The sequence below is a fragment of the Marmota flaviventris genome, chromosome X (assembly GCF_047511675.1).
Source record: "Marmota flaviventris isolate mMarFla1 chromosome X, mMarFla1.hap1, whole genome shotgun sequence".
Taxonomy (NCBI): Eukaryota; Metazoa; Chordata; class Mammalia; order Rodentia; family Sciuridae; genus Marmota; species Marmota flaviventris.
In genome coordinates this window covers 90,296,510-90,320,533 of record NC_092518.1, presented here as the reverse complement: position 1 = coordinate 90,320,533, position 24,024 = coordinate 90,296,510, and the positions used below count along the sequence as shown (strand labels likewise).

At 33.8% G+C, this 24,024-nt stretch overlaps 1 protein-coding gene across 1 annotated transcript in view; it reads right to left on the bottom strand.

Annotated features, from left to right (window-relative positions):
• Il1rapl2 (interleukin 1 receptor accessory protein like 2) overlaps positions 1-24,024 on the bottom strand; it is a 521,635-nt gene that overhangs the window by 81,586 nt on the left and 416,025 nt on the right. The window lies entirely within an intron of this gene.

The following is a 24,024-nucleotide window of genomic DNA, read 5'->3' as shown; positions in this document are numbered from 1 at the left end:
GAAGGCACACTCAATTAGCTATCTTGGAGTCAGCTTGATGCTGTGTGTACTCCCCTCCCTTGAATATCATTAGTAGGAACCAAATTCTGAAGTTCTGACCTGAATTTCAGGAAGTAAGAGAAAAACTTTTGCTTGTATACCTATGTCACTCACTGAGTGATTCCATAGAAAAAGAGGCCTTTACACACCAATCTCAACAATGACAAGGATTTTCTGGAGTGCCACTCTTATTTTTACCATGTGATTTTTAAGAAAAATACACAATGATTGGAAATAGCTACTAGTTCACTAAATATTTGAAATAAACTGAGATTTTATTCCTCACAATATCATTTGCACACAGCTTAAAAATGTTAGTGATAATACTGATACAGTATCCAGGTGTATTTGTGTTCATGTAGTTTCATAAGTCCTTGCAGTTTCTAAGCTAATTCTGACCCTGGTCAAGAGCACATTAGAATGGTCTATCCCATACATGGGTAAGAGCCAGAGCTTATCTTCCTCTTGTGATGTTTTTTAAGCTACTATACTAATGTAACTCCCAATCATTCAGTTGACATCATATAAACATAAGACTTAATCATTCTTTCACTGCACATAACCACACCCCTAAAGGGCTTGCTCCTACATATTCTGAGCCCTGAATAGTTGATTATTGATTCTTCTGCCACCTAACCTCATTATTCCTTCTCCCATTTGTGATTCTGCTTCAAAATTCTGATTTGTTATTTGACATTGCATTTTTATCTAGGACTTTTCCATCCTTCCTTGACTGGAAATTTTGCTTCTCTTTCTGGGCTATATTGCCTTAGGTCACAAAAAGTAAATTTTCTTTTGATTATAGTTGGCTCCCACTAACCTGGGGTACTGTGGTTAGGTTTCTCCTAGTCCCATGAGTAGAAACTGGATAATAGGTTTACAGAATCCTTAATGTGAGCCCTAGTTATTCACATGTGTCCCAAATTACAGTCTTCTCTCTGCTATGTTTACACAATTTTTACAACCTCCCTGATGATATGGACTCTACTCCAGTTAATTTCATCAAGAGCATCTTACTTTGTCTAATTTTTGGCAGCTCCTCCACTTATCACCTGGGGATTAGATATGATATTCTATATCCACTCATCATCAATAACCATATTTTAAATATTTCCAATGTTTGATATGTTACTTGTCATAAATACAAGATGGGGGCACCTTGGCTATTTACCATAGTCCAAACCAACCACATCCTTTTAGACAGTAACATAGTTCTTTAGCTATTAAACAGTTGGATGATAGCTAGCCACCTAGAATCATGTTAAGCATGACAAATTCAGACATTTGCTTTTAGTCAAGCATCTATGAATCTCTAGTTTAATGTGTTAGCCTTATCTCTCAGACTATATTATGAAGGCCTTGAGGAAAGGAGCCATGCCTTATGCTTATATCTCTCCTTAGTCCTGGATACATAATAAATATTAATGGATGATTGTGCTTGAATTTTGAAAACAAAATATTAGGATACATGAGCTGATTGGGAAGAAAGTAGCAGTTTAATGGGAATCCAGATTTCAGACCTAATTATCTTCCTGAACTTAAGATGGCCCACCATTACAGAAGTTATATGTAGATATTGCTTGCAGTACAAGCAAAAGGGAAATTGATTAAGCATGTGGCTGAGAGGTCAGGAAGAAAATAATTTAAATCCTGGATTCATTTCCTAGCTTTGTTACTTTCTATTTGTGGGTGTTTGATCAAATCACTTATTCTCTCTACTTTAACATCTTCATATAAAAAATTAAGAAGGTAATAGTATCTACTGTACAATTGGTTTTTGTTATGACTGAATGTGGTGGTACACTAAAATGCTTATGCCTGACACATAGTAATGCTCCATAAGAAGTAGGCTTTATATTGATACTACAGCTACTTTCTTTGTAACTTGAAGCCTGAACAGTTAGGAGGAAGAAGATGAAGAGATCTGTTATACAGGATAGGGACTTTATTTAAAGACTATAAATTGTATTCATGAAAAAAGTTAACAAGGTGGCTGGGGTTGTGGCTCAGCGGTAGAGTGCTCGCCTAGCACATGCGGAGGCGCTGGGTTCAAGCCTCAGCACCACATAAAAATAAATAAATAAATAAATAAATAAATAAATAAGTAAAGGTATTGTGTCCAACTACAGCCACAAAATAAAATATATTTTTTTAAAAAAGTTAATGGTACATGTTAAGAGCTCTCACTACAAAATTATGAGAGGTGTATATGCTATTTATATAGATTTAACCATTCTACAATGCATACATACTTAAAAAATCAGGTTGTACGTGACGAATACAATTTTATCTGTCAATTTAAAAATTGTAATTATATTTATTTACAGTAAAGGCAACTATCTGCTCTGGGTTAGATTTCCTATCATAAGGAAGGCCCATACAATAATCCCATCTAACTGTAAGCCTCACCTAAGTAATAGGTGTACAGTGTAACAGATAACACTCCATATTTTGTAGAATAGGGATATCCAATGCAAAAGTTTATTGTATGTCTGTTTTCCCTTGAAAACATGGTACATTTTTTGTTGCTCAACTATATCAATTATCTATTGATTCATAAAACAATGCTAGATAAATATCTAGTGGAATGAGCACCAAAAGTTAGAATATGTCTTTTACATGGAAATTCAAAGATGGAATACTTAAAAGCAATTTTTATATCTTTAAGATCAGTGACATCACATTCATTTTTACAATTTTCAAGTTAGTATATGAAGAGATATGTAAAAAGTTGCTAAGGAAACTAGCTACATGATATAACAGCAGTTAAGAAATGAACCTAAACTATGTAATGTTTTGAACAACCAACAATAAAAAATTAAAAAAAAAGAAATTAAAAAAAAAAAGAAAGAAATGAACCTAACTATCTTCAACTTTGGGTGTTTGCTACTTCCTTAACTTGCTAATAGTTCCCAAGGAGAAAGAGAAAGAAAAAATATGATTTCCAGAGAAAGAAGCCTTAACGACCATGTCTTCCTTTGTAAAACCCCTAAATAAAATCTTAGTAAACCCAGCATCTTAGGTCTTATGACTAGTGTCCTTATGGTATGATTAGTAAAAGGTGGCTTCATTTGGATTTGCATTTTTAATAATAGCTTCTCCTTCAATTTTCTACATTATCTGGTATGTAGTATGCTGGTGTGGAAGTGAACATTGTTATCCATTCCAGATAACACAGTAAGCAGAGGCTTATTTTCCATTAATCTGAGAACTCAAGAGGGGATGTGGCAAGGGCAAGGGCATGGCAATATGTAAGAAACATAGTCTAATCAAGAGAAATAAACAGGGGTCAGTAGTCCTGTGTTCTAATTTAAGTTATAGGAAATCAGACAAATCATTTCATCCCTTTGGGATTCAGTTTTGACCTCTGATAAAGGTAGATGATAATATTCACTTAACTTCATAGGTTTGGTGTGAGGATCCACTATGTTTTACCTTCTATTTATGCTCCATATTCAGTTAATAATAAAAATTTGATGGGTTTTCTTATTAAATATTCTTTGAACTTTTCTATTCCTTTTCAGCCTTATCATAACAAACTTAGTTGAAGTTTTTTACCCTTGTTACCTGGATTACTCTGTCTCCAAAATTATGAATTTAAAAAGGCAACAAAGTTTCATATGTCTCTAATTAAAAGATGGATTTTATTTCCTCATCCTTGAATCAGAGCTGAATTTGTGATTTGCTCTGCCTAAAGGAATGTGGAAAAAGTAACAATGTGCAACTTTTGAACAAGCCTTTGGAGGCCTTGTAGCCTCTGCTTTTATTTATCTTATAGCTTGGAAGGTCAGAATTTCAAAATCAGTCTCACTAAATTAAAGTGAAGGTTTCACTAGGTTGCATTCCTTCTGCAAACTCTGTGGAGGAGGATTTTTTCTTACATTTTCCAGCTTCTGTATGCTGCCTATATTCCTTGGCTCATAGCTTCTTCCTCTAGCTTCAAAGCTCGCTTGGTAGCATTTCAAATGTCTTTCTAAATCCCTCACCACTGATTTTTGTCATCATATCTCCTCCTGTAACTGGGATCTTCCTGATCCCCTCTCATAAGGACTCTCATAATTGGATTGTGCCCATCTGTATAGACCAGGATAATCTCCTTATCTCATGATCATTAACTTAATGACATCTGCAGTGCCCTCCTATTTTTATTATGTAAGGTAATATAGTCCCAATTCTAGGGATTAGAGCACAGACACCTTTGGAGAGCCATGATTCTCTCTTTTATACCATGTACAGAACCACGGGTTACCTTTTTATAGATTAAAAGCTATGGGGACAGAGAGGCCCACAAAATAGATAACACAAATGATCAAATGTGTGGATGATATCCCAGAGGAGATTTATGGAAGAGGCCAAGTGATTACAGACCAAATTGCTAATCCACAGAAATTTAAGCAAACAAATAGTCCAATCATTTTTGAAAGTTTTTAATATTATTATTTTTTGGATAACTGATAGTCTCTCTGGAACCAGGTATGCTACCTGTTCAATTCCATTTCCATACTTCTACTGATATGATTTTTCTTAAATGCAATTTTGATTATGTCGCTGCTTTGCTTTGAACCCTAAAGTAGCTCTAACTAGTCTTCCAGGTAAAGTCAAAGTTGCTCAGCATGGTATTCAAGGCCGTCTCTAACCTCATACCTGCCACATCTTTAATGTTTTATTCATTCAATATTCATTTCTTTGATATATGTGTTCTGCATCATTGAAATATTAATTCTTATTACTGTATATTGCTTTGGAATTATATAGATATATCTATTTGCCTCTTTAGCCTGGGAATTCAAAGCCAGGATTCTGCTTCACTTATATGTGTACTTGTAGCACTTAGCATAGTACCTGGGATGTAGTAGTACTCAATAATTATTCAATGAACCAATGCAAGAATGAGGATTTGTTTTTGTTTTTTTGATTCAGAAAAGATTAATTATTTTATTAAACTTATAGATTATATTAATCAGCATCAAAATTCAGGTTAAATTCTCTAAATTACCCACTGACATCATAGAGGCCTAACTACTAGTACTCGCTACCCATTTAAACATGGACAGGTTATTTAAATTTTCAGTGTCTTAGTTTCTCCACTTATAAAATGGAGACAGTATAAGTATCCACTTCAGAGCTATTAAAAGGAATATATGAATTAATGTATGTAAAGTGTTTACAGGCATGCTTGGAACGAATTAAGTGCTATGAAAGAATAGGAATTGTTATGATGATTGTAGTGTTGGAGGTGGTTGTTTCCCACCAGTCTGTGAGGGTATATGTCATTCCATTACTCCTTTATTAAATATCCATTTGTGATTCTTCGGCTTCTCATTTAAAACAGTTATAATATATACATCCTATCATGTGAGTAAAATTTAACGTATTTATTTTTATATCTTTGAGATTTTTTTGAATTTTTAAATTTGTTCTAATTAGTTATTCATGACAGTAGAATACATTTGGACACATTGTACACAAATGGAGTACAACTTCTCATTCCTCTGGCTGTACATGGCGTAGAGAGTCACATCAGTGGTGTAAGCATATATGTATAAAGGGTAATAATATCTGTATCATTCTACTATCCTTCCCATCCCCAGAGACCGACCCTTCCCTTCACTCTCCTCTGCACAATCCAAAGTTGAGATCTTTTCCTGAAAATTACATTTCAAGAGTTTTAATTTAGCTTTGTTTTTTCTTGGCTCCCAGAGGTGAATCTAAAGTGATCACAGCACTATGCTGACAGTATTTTTATAATATTAATTTTGATTTCAAATAATGTTTTTATGCTTTGCTTTTTTTATTATTGGTTGTTCAAAACATTACAAAGCTCTTGACATATCATATTTCATACATTAGATTCAAGTGGGTTATGAACTCCCATTTTTACCCCAAATACAGATTGCAGAATCACATTGGTTACACATCCACATTTTTACATAATACCATATTAGTGACTGTTGTATTCTGCTACCTTTCCTATCCTCAACTATCCCCCCTCCCCTCCCCTCCCATCTTCTCTCTCTACCCCATCTACTGTAATTCATTTCTCTCCTTGTTTATTTTCCCATTCCCCTCACAACCTCCCTGCTCTGTTCTTAGTTGCTCTCATTATATCAAAGAAGACATTTGGCATTTGTTTTTTAGGGATTGGCTAGCTTCACTTAGCATAATCTGCTCTAGTGCCATCCATTTCCCTTCAAATTCCATGATTTTGTCATTTTTTAGTGCTGCGTAATACTCCATGGTGTATAAATGCCACATTTTTTTTTATCCATTCATCTGTATATACCATTGGTCCACCCGCCTATTTTAGTACCAGTACCATGCTGTTTTTGTTACTATTGCTCTCTAATATAGTTTGAAATCCGGAATTGCTATACCACCTGATTCACACTTCCTGCTTAGAATTGCTTTTGCTATTCTGGGTCTTTTATTTTTCCATATGAATTTCATGATTGCTTTATCTATTTCTACAAGAAATGCCGTTGGGATTTTGATTGGCATTGCATTAAACCTATAGAGAATTTTTGGTAATATCGCCATTTTGATGATGTTAGTTCTGCCCATCAATGAACAGAGTATATTTTTCCATCTTCTAAGATCTTCTTCTACTTCTCTCTTTAGGGTTCTGTAGTTTTCATTGTATAAATATTTCACCTCTTTTGTTAGGTTGATTCCCAAGTATTTTATTTTTTTTGAGGATATTGTGAATGGAGTGTTTTTCCTCATTTCCGTTTCAGAAGTTTTGTCGCCGATATACAGAAATGCCTTTGATTTATGCGTGTTGATTTTATATCCTGCCACTTTGCTGAATTCATTTATTAGTTCTAGTAGTTTTTTGTAGACCCTTTTGGGTCTTCTAGGTATAGAATCATGTCTTCCGCAAATAGTGATAATTTAAGTTCTTCTTTTCCTATTTTTATGCCTTTAATTTATTTCGTCTGTCTAATTGCTCTGGCCAGTGTTTCGAGAACTATATTGAATAGAAGTGGTAATAGAGGGCATCCCTGTCTTGTTCCAGATTTTAGAGGGAATGCCTTCAATTTTTCTCCATTCAGAATGATGCTAGCCTGAGGCTTAGCATAGATAGCTTTTACAATGTTGAGGTAAGTTCCTGTTATCCCTAGTTTTTCTAATGTTTTGATCATAAAGGGATGTTGTACTTTGTCAAATGCTTTTTCTGTGTCTATTTAGATGATCATATGGTTCTTATCTTTAAGTCTATTGATGTGGTGAATAACATTTATTGATTTCCGTATATTGAACTATCCTTGCATCCCAGGCAATGAATGATTGGATCATGAGAGCTCTGAACTCACCAGTCAGGATTAATCCATCAACTCATTGATAGTTGAATGAACTCCTGGGAGGTAGGACCTAGTTTGAGGAAGTAGGTCACTGGGGGAAAGCCCTGGAAGAGTTTCTTTCTGGCCTCTCTCACTGCTTCCCAGCTGACGTGAGGTGAGCAGATTTACTCTGCCATGCATGTCCACCATGATGTTCTGCCTCACCTCAGGCTCAGAGAAATGTAGCTGACTGACTGTGAACTGAATCCTCTGAAACTGTGAGTCAAAATAAATATTTCCTCTTCTAAGTTGTTCTTGTCATGTATTTTGGTCACTGCAAAGCAAAGCAGACTAATACAAGAGGTGATAAAATTAATTAGGTTTGTTTGATGTATTATTATTTATGAGTTTCATGAGAAGAATTTTCCAATCAGAAAAAATGCTCACCCTTCTCTAAGTTAAATGTATCTGGGTAAAATATTATTAACATAAAGCTTTCAGTTATTGTATATTGTGTGGGATGTTCTGCATGAGTTGTCAAAATGCTTGCTGTCCCATGATATGGTTCTATTTATCAGAGTGTTGGTGGTGATTTGCCTGATATTAGATCACAAGTATATAGTGTTCTTAGTCATAATTTAAGTTATTTCATAAATGTTAACTTGGTCAAATGTAGCTTCTTTAACTGGAATATACCATCTTATCTGTCAGTGGATATCAAATGGGAATTCACAGCACTTACTGAAGGAATGTGTGTGTATGTGTGTGTGTGTGTGTGTGTGTGTGTGTGTGTTTGGGGTTATATTCCAGACTTATCTAAATCTCTTTACTCAATATATTATTGGTACATTGTTACTATATACTTGGCATACTTATTACATGTTATGTTAGGCTTATTGTATTTTTTATTTTAAGATATTTCTCTCGGTAAAAATTATATTCATTCCATTTTCACAAATTAGGTGTATTGTTTATGGTCTTCTGTGAAAATAAAGTTAATCATTTTTCTTATAATTATTTCATCTGAAACATTTTTTTGGACTGACTCTACTATCTTGGTTTACATGTCAAAGAAACAACAAAATTTCCTTGTCAGCTTCATTATTCTTGTAATGAATGCTCATTAGATCTTTCAATTTTGGAAATTATCAGTAATAAATTAACCACAGCCATTTAAAATCTTTTTGTCATTTATAAATGAGTTTGTTTGTTTCACTCTGATGCTTACCTGAAAACGTCTGCCATAAGCTATAGGCCTGAGTGCTTCACCTTCAACAAAGAAAATCTGTCTTAGAGACTCTATGAAAAAGGATTGTGTCAGATACTAAAGATACTGGCTTATGCTACCAAGATCCTGTGCAACAAGAATATTTACACAAGATATGATATGATGTGATTTTCTAAGGATATTTTTGCATTTTAATGTTCTATTTTCTAAATGTATAAGGAATTGTTTCTCTTTCCTCTTAAGCAAATATTGGGGTTCAGACATGATACACTAAAGTATGGTATCTTGGCAGATTTAGTACTTTGAACTGAAAGAAAGTGTAAAGTTTGAGATGCAAGGTATTTCTGATCTCTCATCTGCCTGTCTCATACTTTTCTCTCTCCTCTGAAGTAAGCTACGAATAACAATATTCCTATTGCTCAAGGTGGGTCATAAAGACTAGATCTCCTTTCCCCCAAAGCCATCCATAAAACATAAAAAGGCCACTCTCTCCCTTATCCCTGAAGACTCTTGTTCTAGAAGGGTTCTGCCTCATACAAATACCAGAGGCAAAGTGTCCTAGAAAAATCTGAACCAACAGGCCTTGCTGGCTTTACCCCTCGGTGTATGGATCATTAGATCATACTCTTAGATTACCATACCATACCATTAGATCATACCCTTTTTGTCCAATCATATTTGTACACTTCTGTCAAAATTTTTTTTAAAAATAAATAAATACAAAAGGCTGGGGACAATAATAGAGATAGTTCACCCTGGGTCTTTGGAGTTCTCATTTTTCAAGTCTCCTGTGTCATATAAAACTATAAACAACAAATTGTTATACTTTTCTCTTGTTAATCTCTCTTTTGTTATTGGAGTGTTGATATGACCCTTATGATAGACAAGGAAAGGTATTACACATTTTTGCCTCTATACTATCTGTGACTCAATAAGTTAGTAGATTCTACTTTTGTGAACTGAAATAAAACATTTGTAAATAATATTTTGTTCTTCTTGTCTGATCCCTTCAGATTCCAGATTCTAGCCCTGTTCATTGTCTGAATAATTTTGCAATTCCTTGTAAATTATAGGTAATTAATATGTAAATTCTATCCTGTCTGACAGAGATTTGACTTCCCCACTTCATTCTAGAAAAAAGTTTTGTGTTTGTGATGGTTAATTTTATGTGTTAGTTTGATTTGTTATAGAATATTTACAGTGACGGTATTTCCAGAAAAGGTAAGAATGTAAATCTGAGAAAACAGTGTGGAAGATCAAGCCTCAATTTTGGTGTTTACAATTCAAACCGCAGAGGTCCAGATAGAACAATCACAGAAGGCAAATTGGTCTCCCTCTCTCTGAGCTGGAATAAACTCTTCTACTTCCTTGAACACCAGAACTTCAAGTTCTCTGGTCTTTGGATCCAGGCCCTGTACCAATAGTCACCTAGGTTCTCAGGCCTTTGGCTTCTAATTAAGTTATACCATCATCTTAGTTTTGAGGCTTTGAGACCTGAAGTGGACCATGCTACTGGCATCTCATGGTCTTCAGCTTGCAGACTGCCTATCATGGAACTTCTCAGCTTATATAATTGTGTAAGCCAATTCTTGCAATAGATTCCTTCTCATAAATATATATGCATATTCTATTGCTTCTATCTCTTTGGAGAACCATAATACAGTCTCTATTTGCAATTCATTTAAATATTCCTTTACCACATAAAAACTTTTGACTTTTATTTTAAATCAGTTAAAACATCTGCCTTGTTCCCTCATATCATATAAATAAAATAAATTTTAATTCATTTTTAACGTGCATAAAAGCCATAATTCTACCTTGCTCTTGAAGGAGGCAGGCTATGCCATCACAAAATATGATGCTTCAATGTGCTGATAACTTGAAACTGAAGATACTTTGGGAATATGGGATGCAGGCAGAGAACTTTTTCTCAGTTTCTGTCATTTGCCTAAGGAGGGATCTCCAAAAGGAACTAATTTTCATGAATTCCATCTCTGGAAACCTTATCACCTAAGGAAGATTAACTTGGATCACAGGAGAGGAGACTGGAGGTTGACACCATGCCCAGATACACTATCATCATTTCTTCTAAGAGTTGCCCTTAGACAACTTTTATTATCTGAGACTTTTTGTCTGCATTACAAGACAAACAATTCCCCATACAGTTTCTCTCATAACTTGTGGCCACTTCTTCAAAAGTCCCAAAGCTGTATTCCTTTCTGTAGCTTAAGATACTATATAAGATTCAGTGTTTTGACCCTTATTTAAGTTTCATGTTTTGTGGGACTCCCCTATGAACATATATAATTGAAGTGTTTCTCTTGTTAATCTATATTACTTCAACTTAATTTGTCACTCACCCAAGAAACTAGACAGGTAGAGGTAAGTCATTTTCACTATCCTCCATGAAAGAAAAATTAACTTTTAACAGTATATTTAATTCCTAGTTATCTTTACAAGTTTGGATCATAGAGATGACTGTTCTTTCTATCAAGAAACTTTATAATTTAACAAAAAAATGTAAAGAATTAGTTGACCTGCCATGGAAAATGACATGGATAATATCATTTTAGTATTATTTTCAGTGGTCCATTGATCTTTCTTTATAATTCCATATGGCAAACAAGTCTAGGGAATAAAAAACTGTGGAGCACAATTAAGATGTTATTTTGTCTATCACTGCTAATAAAAAAGATAAACTTTTCTGGAAGCCATCTCTTGACACAGTTGTAGGATATATTTCATCCCTTAACCAAACATCTTGAGTTTTTCATTTATGCTCCATTTCATCTTTTCTTTATCACATATGGATATTTAAAACCTATGCTACTGGTTGTTAGAGAAAATCATTCATTTTTTAGTTACATATAATAGAAATTAGCCTGTTACTATCTAGTTAGCCAAAGGAAGATTGCTTACAAGAGTTGTTTGTTGGTCTCTGATAAGACATCTATATCTCCTTAGGGCCTTGCACAGGGATTGGGGGAAAATTCTATTTCAAGTCTCAGAGACTCCTAATCTTAACTCTTGCCACTGTAAATATCATGCTATTGACTCTGAGAATTAACTATCATGAATAAAGGAAAAGACAAGAAAACCAATGACATTCAATTTCATAACCTGAAGAACTGCTACCAACTATAGGTCATTCTATAATGTGCAATTACTATCTCTTCTGAGTTGCTGGTTGCTATTCTGTAAAATTTATTATGTTATATAATATCTATCTGATAATTCTATTTTCTAAGTATTGAATAACCATAATAAATCTTAAAGATTAAAATATCTATCTAGTATTTGTATTTATCCTCTTTTCTTTCATTATTTATGTCTAGTTCTTATATATTTATTGATACTCTTTTTTTTTTCATTAATCATAAGATAATGGATCTATACTTTAGATATCACATGCAGAATTGAGCTTCTAGAGGTGACACAAACTCTGTTTTCATTTTGCTAGAAAAGGACATGCAGTACAGCTATCCTCTCAGGATTTTTTTTTCCTGAAATAGCTTCACTTCACAAATAGGCTCTGAAATTTAGTAAGAGTTTGGCTACACTGCAATGTGCACAAGAACATTATTTTAAACTTCCATTTAAACTTTTCATAGAGTACATATAGGACCATAATGGTAGGGGCAACTTTGTCCCCTAGGGGACATTTGACAGTGTGTGGAACCATTTGTGATTGCCATCACTGGTGAGGAGTACCACTGGCAATCAGCTTGTAAAGGTCAGGAGGTACTGTTGAACAGCACAAGACAGCTCCTTTCCCCAATAAAGAATCTTTCAAGTCCTAAATGTCAATAGTGCTGAGAATAAGAAATCCTGTCTTAGTGTGCTAACAATGGCATCTACCTGCTATTGAAGTGTTTCATTTTTAATAAGGACTATTTATAAAAATATTCTTCTGATTTTATGGAATCAGATTTTATGATTTTATAATTTTATGGAATCAGATTGCCATTTAAAATAAGTATTTCTCTTTGCTTGTTCTCTAGAGCCTATTATAAAGAGTAGGGAAAATTGTAGAAATTTAAATAATACAGTAGGAAAATTATTGGCAGGTTTTGGAATGTGCAGTACATATACATACGTACTGAATAAAATCATTTTACAAAGTTGCTATATTTTGGATCCAAAATGCCCCCAAAGGTCTGTGTTAGAAGCTTGGTCTCCAACTGATTGCTATTGGGAAGTGTTGGAAACTTTTAGAGATAGGACTTAATACGAGGTTTAATGTCACTGGACACATTCCCTCAAAGGAGATTATGCGATCTCAGTCTATTCCTCTTTCTCTTTTTGTGCCCTGGCTTTATTCTACAATGACATGCTGCCCATGCTGTACACATATGTGAGGGCCTGAGAAGCACTAGGTCCACCAGATCATGGACTGGAACTTTCAAACTTGAGCCAGAATAAACTTTCTCTCTTTATAAGTTGATTATCCCAGGAACTTGTTAAAATGATGGAATTCTGATTAAGGGAAATGCTAAACAAGTTTTACTTAGCCTATGGGATTTGATATTTACATTTCATGCAAAGAGGAGCAATTTTTCAGGAGCTATTGGAACTTGTGGCAGTTTCTTTGATTTGACAGTGTTCAGTGGCAATTTTCCCTTATAATTTAAATTGTCAACTTTGGAAATCTTCAACACAGAGATCTGAAAACTGGAAAAGGAAGTATATTAAATTATTTCCATTATTCAATTTCAGAGTAAAGTTCCTCTTTTGTGCCAGATAAGTGTGAAAAAGCACCTATAATAACCAAAACAACAATAATAGCAATCCCAGGAGACGTTTGAAATTTCTAAAAATGGGAGATTTGCTTTACATAGCACACAGAAGAAAATAATGAAATACTGTGTCTCTTATTAAATATTATTTAATAAAAGGATTTTACATCCTACCTGGTTATTTAGTAAATAAATATGTAGTCACTAAAGCATTATGACTCAATATCTTGCTGTTTCTCTCATATAATTGCACAAAAGGAATGAAAAATACTATGTAATTATTATCCAGTTTTGACAAGGTACTATGTAGTCATCTATTCAGTTGTTGCTATGTAATTATTAAGAAGACCATTCATCTAACATTTCCTGTGCTTTGGCAAAGATTACTCTGTAATGTGGTACTAAGCAGAATCTAGCAGTGAAACAAATCTGCCAACATTTGTATCAATAATTTTTAGTGTATCCCTTAAGGGATATAGATATCCAAGAGGTAGAGATTCATTTTGGCCAAAGTGTTGGTGGGTGTCTTTTGGTACAAGGGAATACCTTTTATCCCACATTGCTTTAGTTAGTCCCATTTTTCTAACATTTGAGTTGTTCCTAACATGGGTTATAATGATTCTAATGACATTAAGAAGTAAAAAAAAATTGTTATCTCTTCCTCCTCAACTCTGACCACCTAAGGAGAGTCTGAAAAACTCTCCTGCCTTCCAATATAATAATAAAAGACAAACTGAGAGAGAATATTTACCATCCAAAACAGCCTATATCAAACCATCATGACATGGAAGTTAATAGGAATGAGCTCAAGTCTGCCCTGGGATGGCTCAATGATTTTGAAAGAACATATTACTTTTTACCAATGGGGGAGATACCCAATCAGACACAAATATGTTTTTAAAATTCGTTTTATAAGTCTTCATCTTCCAGAAGGATGAAGCAGATATACTTTTCCCTGTTCCTCTCAGCAAGTACAACTAAGCTCTCTGGATATTATGTTTAAAACAAACATAAGCAGACTGAACAGAGTGGAGAAGGAAAACAGTTTAGGGATCTCAGGATCAAAGAAATAACACACTAATGAGCTACTCTGGGTTTTCCTTATGTTTCATACATCCCAAGCTTGTTGCTGAGAAAACCAGAAACCCAGAAACCCAGAAATGCTAACAGGCATGCTTCTCCTGGGACTTCAAAGACATGAATGTTGAAATTTTGTTATAGTCCAACGGGGCTCTTAGAATTTCTGTTCATTTTGTTTTCTAGTCTATATTTTTCTCTCTTATTCAAAAGGGGTAATTTCTATTGTTTTATTTCCAATCCACTGATTTTGTCTCATCAATCCCCTCTACTGTTGAGTCCATCCACTGAGTTTTGTATTTCAGTTTTATTGTTTTTCTGTTCTAAAATTTCCATTTGGTTCTTTCTTTTAATTCATTGCTGAGACTGTCTAAGAATTTCCATTACTTTATTGACTCTTCTTATTTTTCATTTGACTGAAATGCATTCATAATTGTTAGTTGAAACATTTTAATGTGGTTGTTTACATAATTGTCAGACAATTCTAACATCTATCATCTTGTTATTGGTATGTATTGATTGTCTTTTCTCATTTAGTTTGAAATATTCTTAGTTTAGCAATTTCCAATTTAAGACTGGACATTTTTATATCATGGTTCTATTTAAACCTTTTGTTTTAGATGGTTTTCTGTGACACCACTCCATCAAGAGAAGGGGGCAGGGCTTCAGGTAAGGTAGAAGTCCCTGTTGCACACTCAGCTTCACTGACACTAGAAGTGTGGGTTTCCTAACTACTGTTTGGTAGGTAAAAGTTCTAGGTTCTTTCAGAGTCACTATTGACACCATGATAGTGGCCTCATTATCACTTGACAATAGTGAAAGACCTCCTCTGACAGAACCTTAGTGGAGAGGTAGAGGAATACCTTAGTAAAGTTGGCTGGGTGAAGAAGTCTAGACTCCTGATATGGTCTCCACTTACACTGCAAAGGGCTAGAGGAGTGAAGTTCTCGATAATAACTGAGAAGGATAAAAATCTTGGCAAATTGTCTCTAACTGAAATACAAAGGTCAGATTTAATGCATCCCTAATCAAAATTTCAGTGAGATTTTTTAATAGATGTAGACAATATTATTCTAAATTTATATGGAAAGCCAGTGGACTTAGAATGGTTAAAACAATATTTTAAAAATAATGGCTCAGGAGGCTGAAGCAGGTATATTGTGAGTTCAATATATCTGTGAGTTCAAAGTCAGCCTCAGCAACTTAGTGAGAGCCTAAGCAACTTAGATAGATCCTGTCTCAAAATAAAAATATAAAAAGTACTAGGTATGTGGCTCATTGGTAAAGCACGCCAGGGTTCAATCCCTGATACCAAAAAAAAGTAGTATTCAATCAATGTGTTTTCAATATTTTTATATAGTTATAGCCACCAAGATTGCATGGCACTGGTAGAGAGATAGCTGCATGTGAATGGAGTTGAATAGAATAGAACAGGAAACACAGACACAGATCAACACAAATATATTCAACTGACATTTTCAAAAATGTAAAAGCATTTCAGTGGAGGAAAAGATAGCCTTTTCATCAAATGCTGCTGTAGCAACTGGATATCCATGAGTGCAAATAGTAAACTTATAATAAAGTATCACATTTTTATAAATTATTTTTTAGTTGTAGTTGGAAACAAGACCTTTGTTTTATTTAGTTTTTTTTTTTGTGTGTGTGTGCAAGTGTGTATGGTGCTGGGGATCGAACCCAGGGCCTTGCACATGCTAGGTGAGCACTCTACCACTGAGCCACACCCCAACCCCAAGACTCGCATTTTATATATCAAAATTAATTCATGAATCAAAGATTTAAACACAAAATGTTTCTACAACTCTAGAAATTTTAGCAAAGTGGTGAAAATATTTGGGTCTAGAGCTTGGTAAAGAGTTATTAGGATTAAAAACAAAACCAAAATTCATAAGTGGTAAAAGGAATATAGTGGACTTCATTAAAGCTAAAAACTTTTGTTCTGTGAAATACTCTGTTAAAAAGGGTGAAGATAATCTCTAAAATGGAATAAAATATTTGTAAATCACATAACTGACAAAAGAATCAAATCAAATCAAATAAAAAGAGTATTTTAATCTCTAGTAGTTAAAATGGTATCTTGAAACACAATAGTAGGAAAACCATACAATAAATTGGAATTTAAGCAACATGAAGATATTTTATCAAAGTGGTTATAAGTTGAAAAATAAACATGTGTAGACATGTTCAATATTGCTAGATGTTACAGAAATGCAAGCTAAAATCATAATGAGATATCACTATAGAACTATCAAAATTAGTGAAAAAACTTATGACAATACCAAATGCTGTAAAGGTTGCAAGGTAACTGGATCATTCATATATCCCTTGTGGGAATCTAATATGGTATAGTCACTATGGAAAACAGTTCAGCAGTTTCTTTTAAAACTAAATATGCAACTACCATATGACTCAGCAGTTGTACTCTTGAGCATTTATCAAGAGAAATATGTACATTCTCCACATAAAAATCTTGTAAATTAATGTTTACATCAACTTCATTCATAATAAATGTTCAAAATCTGGAGAAAACCCTAGATATCCTTCAACAAGTAATGGTTGAAAGGTTTTGGTATATACATAGTCTGGACTACTCATCCATAATTCAAAAAAAACCTATTAACATAAAACCTGGGTAAATCTCCAGAGAAGTATGCTAAATGAAAATATCTGATGCCAAAAGGTTATAAGCTGTATGATCCATTTTTATAACATTATCAAAATGACAATTACAGAAATGGAGAGCTGTTAAGTGGTTGCCAAGAGTAAGAAGGGAATGGGGCAGTAAAATGAATCAGACAATATTACCCTATGTACATATGCAGTTTATACCACCAGTGTGATTCTACATCTTGTACAACAAGAAGAATGAGAAATTATACTCCATTGTATATAATGTAGCATAGTGCATTCCACTGTCATGTATAACTAATTAAAACATTAAAAAATAAAAAGGAGTGGGGAAAAGAGAAATTTTGTATTTTTATAAAGGATCAAAATGTAAGATTTTTAGGAGAATAGAACTGTTCTCTCTCTCTCTCTCTCTCTCTCTCTCTCTCTCTCTCTATATATATATATATATATATATATATATATATATATATATCTTTTTGAGATATTGTGCTGCAGTTCTGGAAGACATTACCACTATGTGAACTGGATAAAGAGTACATAGTGTCTCTCCATATTATTTCTTATACATGAATGTGAATGTGCAATTTTCTCCAAAAAAAATTCATTGGAAAAGTTGTGTTGCATGGAAAAAATAAAAATGAAATCAGCATGTTAAGGACAATATAGTGGTTGAATTTATCTTTCAAGAAATGAAATCTTCTCAGGCATTTGGCCATGGGGATGCCATGGTAGGGATTTTGGTGGGACTAACCAGGCTTTTCTATACATAATTGATAAAAAATGATCCTCCCTTTCTTTTGTTTTGAGGATACTGAGCTCAGGAAAATGAAAAAAAACTTGAACCAGTGGAATCCAAAGTGAGAAATGAATGAAAAATTAGCAACATGAGAAATCTCTTTTGATTTATTTGCTTATGTAATGTTAATAACATCCCTTTCTTCTTTTATCCTAAGATATTTTTGTACCCGTATCAATAACAAAAATGAATAATTTCATTTTATTTTGACATTAATTTTAAAATTAAAAACTACATATAAATCAACTGATTTTGAGCCATAGTATGCTATTAAAATAATGGTAGATAAATTTTAAAATGCTTGAAATGGAGTACAAACCTGCATAGCTTCATTTTTTTTCAATTGTTAAGTTGGGGTAAGTTAATAACCATTTCTGTATTTTGTACTTCATGTTTACTCAAAGAAGTAAAAACTCATTTTGATAAAACTATAGAGGAGATAAAAAATAATTTCAATTCAATAACATATGCCCAGTTACTGAATCAATATTTTATGTCACCAACTCAGTGAACAATTTACAATGAAAATTAATCACTTCTAATCTGCCAAAATGAAAGAAAGCATCTTGTTATTTGTCCTTTTTAGGAAAACAAGTAATGTTAAATAGTATTATGGTAGAGACAGTTTTTTAAAAAGGTCAATTGTTTTAGAAGTCCGTCCATAAAAATATGTTTTTCTTAGTTGGGCTTCATTTCCCCATATTATAGAAAGAAAACAATACAATGTGCTGATCTGTTAAGGTGAATAAACTACAATCCCATACATATATGCACAAATAAGGGCTCATGCAATTTTCTTCTACGTAAGATTGAGCTTCTTAGGTTGTAACTATTAAGGACAAAGGTCTAAGTATGAAAATTCTTTCTACTTTATGGCTTGAAGTATCATCTACCAACTATAGCTAAATATCATACAGAAAAATACCCTTAGCTGCTTTATAAAGAGATGATATACTAATAAACTTATTAGTGTCTTATTGGTTATATATTTTTATGTAACAAATTACATTTAAGCTTAGTGGTATAAAATAACATTTCTTATTTCAGTTTCTATTGGTGAGGGATTTGTGAATGGGTTAGCTAGACAGTTCTGACTCAGAATCTTTCAGAAAGTTTCAGTCAAGATGATGGCTGAGGCTGCAGTAATCCGAAATCCTGATTGTGGCTTCAGGATTATTTAGAGATGGCTCACTTACATGGTTCTTAGTAGGCGACCACAGTTCCCCTCCATGGAAGACCTCTCCATAAGCTACTTGAATGTTCTCATGATATAGCAACTAGCTTCCCTGAGAGAAAGCAATATAAGAAAGAGTAATTGAAGAGGAGGAAACCATAGTATCTTTAATAATTTAGTCTACAAGGTGACAAACTGCTGCCTCTCATTTATTTGTTAGAAGTGTTATTAAGGCCTGCACATACTCCAAGGAAGAGGTAGTGTCTACCACTCAAAGAGAGGAATTTCAAAGAATTCATGGACATTTTTTCTAAAGCACTACTATGGCCAACTCCAGTTTATGCTGAGTATTTTTCCTCGTACGCTGTTGATAAATTTTACCGTAGTCACACATAAAATAAGATATCAGTTACAAAGACCCGTAAATCAATTGCATTCCTACACACTGAAAAGGAAATCAGAAAAAATACCCCATTCACAAGAGCCACAAAAAAAAAATACTTGGGAATCAATCTAACAAACCTCTATAATGAAAACTACAAAACACTAATGAAATTAAAGAAGACCTTAGAAAATGGAAAGATCTTCCATGTTCTTCGATAGGCAGAATGAACATTGTCAAAATGGCTACAATACCCAAAGTGCTATACAGATTTAATGTAATTCCTATTAAAATTTCAATTATGTTCTTTATAGAAATAGAAAACACAGTCATGAAATTAATTTGGAAATATAAGAGGCCCAGAATAGCCAAAACAATCCTTAGTGAGAAAAGTGATACAGGAGGCATCACAATACCAGACCTTAAATAATACCACAGAGATATAGTAACAAAAATGACATGGCATTGGCACAAAAACAGGCATGAAGACCAATCACACATTTTCAAAGACACAGAGACATACTGCTATGGTTTGGATGTGATGTGTCCCCCAAAAGCTCATTCTAGACAATGCAAGAAGGTTCAGAAGAAAAATGATTGGGTTGTGAGAGTCTTAACCCAATCAGGGAATTGATCCCCTGATAAGAATTAACTAAGTGATGCCTGAAGTTGTAGGGTATGGCTGGAGGAGGTGGTAATTGGGGGGGTGTCTTTGGGTTATATATTTGTATCTGGCAAGTAGAGACTCTCTCTGCTTTCTGATCAACATGTGGAGTGGCTTCCCTTTGCCACATTCTTCCACCATGATGTTCAGCCTCACCTGGAGTCCTAAAAAATGGAGCCAGCCTCCTCTGGACTAAGACCTCTGAAACTGTGAGCCCTCAAATAAACTTCCTCCTTTAAAAATTGTTCTGGTTAGATCTTTTAGCCACAGCAGTGAAAAAGCTGAATAAAACACATACCCACATAAATACAATTATCTCATATTAGACAAAGGCACCACAAATTTATACATTGGAGAAAAGGTAGCCTTTTCAACAAATGGTGCTGGGAAAATTGGAAATTTATATGTAGTAGATTGAAATTGAACCTCTGTCTCACCCTGCAGAAAATGCAACTCAAAGTGGAACAAGGACCTAGGCATTATACCAGTGACCCTGTATCTACTAGAAGAAAATATAGACCCAACTCTCTATCATGTAAGCTCAGGAATGGACTTCTTTACTAAGATTCTTAAAGCATAAGAAGTAAAATCAAGAATCAATAAAATCAAGAATCAATAAATCAATAAACTAAGAAGCTTCTTCAGAGCAAAGGAAACAATCAAGAACAAGAACAGAGAGCCTACAAATTGGGAGAAAAATCTTTATCACCTGCACCTCAGAAGAAGAAATGCAATCGATCAACAAATATATAAAAAATGTTCAACATCTATAGCAATTAGAGAAATGCAAATCACAACTACTAGAAGATTTCATCTCACTCCAGTCAGAATGGCAATTATCAAGAATACAAGTAACAGTAAATGTTGGTGAGGATGTGTGAGGAAAGGTACACTCATACATTGCTGGTGGGACTGCAAAGTTACACTCTGGAAAGCAGTATGGAGATTCCTTAGCAAACTTGGAATGAAGCCACCATTTGACTCATTTATCCCACTCCTTAGTTTATACCAAAAGACTTAAAATCAGCATACTACTGTGATGCAGGCACATCAGTGTTTATAGAAGCTCAATTCACAATAGCCAAGCTATGCAACCAATGTTGGTGCCCTTAAACAGATAAATGAATAAAGAAAATGTTTTTTATATACATAGTGGAATATTACTCAGCCATAAAGAGGAAATAAATTATGGTATTTGCAGGTAAATGGATCATGCTTAGTGAATTAAAAATTAAAATAAAAAAAACAAAGGCCAAATATTCTTTCTGATATGTGGATGCTGACCCATAACAAGGGAGGGTGGGGAGTAGAAGAATTGAAGTTCATTGGATTAGACAAAGGGGAATGAAGGGAAGGGAGGGAGAAGTGAAGGGGAATAGGAAAGAGAGTAGAATTAATCAGAGGCAACTTTCCTATCCTTGCATTTGAATATATGACCACTGTAATTCCGCATTAGGTACAACCACAAGAATCAGATCCAAATTGGAATGGGATGTACTCCAAGTATGTATTATATGTCAAAATACACTCTACTGTCATATATATATATATATATATATATATATATATATATATATATATATATATATACACACACACACACACACACACACAACATAAAGATATCAGTTACATAGAACTCAAATAATACAATGCAAAGTTCATAATGAACCAAAGAATGTAAAACATAATGACTTACAATTGATGTTTCTGAGAGTTCTGTCTAAGGTCTAGAGGTCTATAATCACTTTAGAAAGCGTTGTCTTGATACCAGTCCATATCTCTCTCATTAGCATGGGGGTTTCATAAGCATTATTGGAAGAGAGCTTTTTTTTTTTTTTGGGGGGGGGGTACTTGGGATTGAACCCAGGGAGCTTAACCACTGAGCCACATCCCTAGCCCTGTTTTTGTATTTTATTTTGAGATAGGGTCTTGCTGAGTTGCTTAATGTCTCACTAAGTTGCTAAGGCTGGCTTGGAACTCATGATCTTCCTGCCTCAGTCTTCTGAGAGGGGAAGAGTGAGATTATAGGTGTGTACCACCACACCCAGCCAAAGATCTTTTGTTGTACATGCAGAACATGAGCATGGGAGCAATGAACTTTCTGTCATTAGCTTTTGTGGAAGATAAAGCATAGTGCAGAAAACTCAGAGAACAAAAAGAATGAGAAACACTGATAAAAATATTGAAGAATTTGCGAAGATGGGAAAAGTTTCTCACAACAAAATAGGTATGCTTCAGATGTTACTATGTAATTAAACTAGCTAGTGATTTAATCATGTTTTCACTACTGCATTTTAATCTAAGATTTATAATAGAAGTGGTCTAAGTCAGTATGGTCAAATGCTACTTTTTAGTAAAGAAGTAAACATAATTTGTAAGTCCATATCCTCACAAAAGAAAAGAAATTTAAAAATAAAAAAGTGATATTTATAGATTACTTTTTAACTAGCTTCAGAGGGAATCCCCTGAAGCAATTCCAATTTCCCTGGGAAGTGTCTTCCTAAGTGTTCCTTTTTTGAAATTGGAAAGTTGCTTTATGAGTCATCTGATATTAATTAGAGAACTGATAGGTGTTAGATAATTATGTTTTTATGGATTCTTAGAAGTGAACTGTATCTCTCAGTGAAAGTAAAGAACTTATAAGATACTTTCACCAACTAGCCCATCAAAATATGATTTTTTTTCTCAGGATCGGGAAACGATGGGTGAATTTCTATATAAAAGTATAGTTTCAGAAATGTACTTTGAATAATATGGAGATTTGCATGACAATAGTATGTTCCATATGTGATAGAATTATTCTGTCAGTCCATTCTGTGTGTCAGTTATGAACCACACCACAATCTCATTTTCCACAGGCTGCTATGGTCACCAACACTAGAAATTTGGAATAGCAACTTTTCGCTAGCTGATTAGTTTTAATTGTGAAACTGGGTTCAAGATAATATATATAACCAAAAACAAGAATGAATTTTTTATTTGTTTTAGTCTAAAAGGTTTCTGGGGAAAATTTGGTCTTACATGTTATTAATGAAGTTTAATAGTTCACATAGGGCAATTGTATGATACTTTAAGCTGTGTGTGGCCAACTGCATTATAATAATCTCGTTAAAAAACTAAGATATATATTTAATATATTTAAGTACATTCTAGAGATTCCACTATCTTATTTAATGCCTCTAACTGTAATAGGTCCCTCCCACACAAGACAATGAAGAAATAGGAGATGGAGGAGCAGGAAGAGTAGCAGCAGGAGGAGGAGGACAATAAGAAGAGGGAAAAGAAGGTAAAATTTTAAATTTTTTAATGCACCACTACATGCTAAACTCTCTACTGGAATCTAGAAGCAAAGTAAGACATATATCTCATGTTTAAGACAGTATAGCTGTAAATTAAACGTTTAAATATAAAGATCTGAATGAATGAAAAATTGGTCACCAAATTGAGAAAACTTCAAAAGAGAAGAACTTCTTTATAGATAATTTTAGGAAAATTAAACAGAACACTTAAATATTCCCCATTCTGGGTAGTAGACACATAGAGTTTGTTATATCAAGAGCTGGAACTGGCTAAAAGTGTAATTAGGCTCAAGGAGAATTTAGGATAAATTCTTAGAGGAGAGATTCATAATAAGTTAAGGACAGCTAGTAATATATAGGGATGTCCTTAAATTTTGAGGTTAACATCATGGATAACATGATTGTAACCATAATCACATATCTTCGTTTTCTTGTCCAGGAATAGTATAAGTGCACATGAGGTATGTGTACACGTGTGTGTATGTGTGTTTTGTCAGAATTACAGTTGTATTAGTAGGGGTGATGGTTTATATTTTAGGCACGTAATTATAACAGGAAGGGAAATGGACTCTATTTGCAAAAGCAAGAAGAAATATAAAATTGTTTGTCATGTTTAGGGATATTAATGGAAAGTTAAGTGCACCTTATGTGTAATCTGTGAGTCTGAGGTAATAAAAAGAAGAACAACATTTTAAAG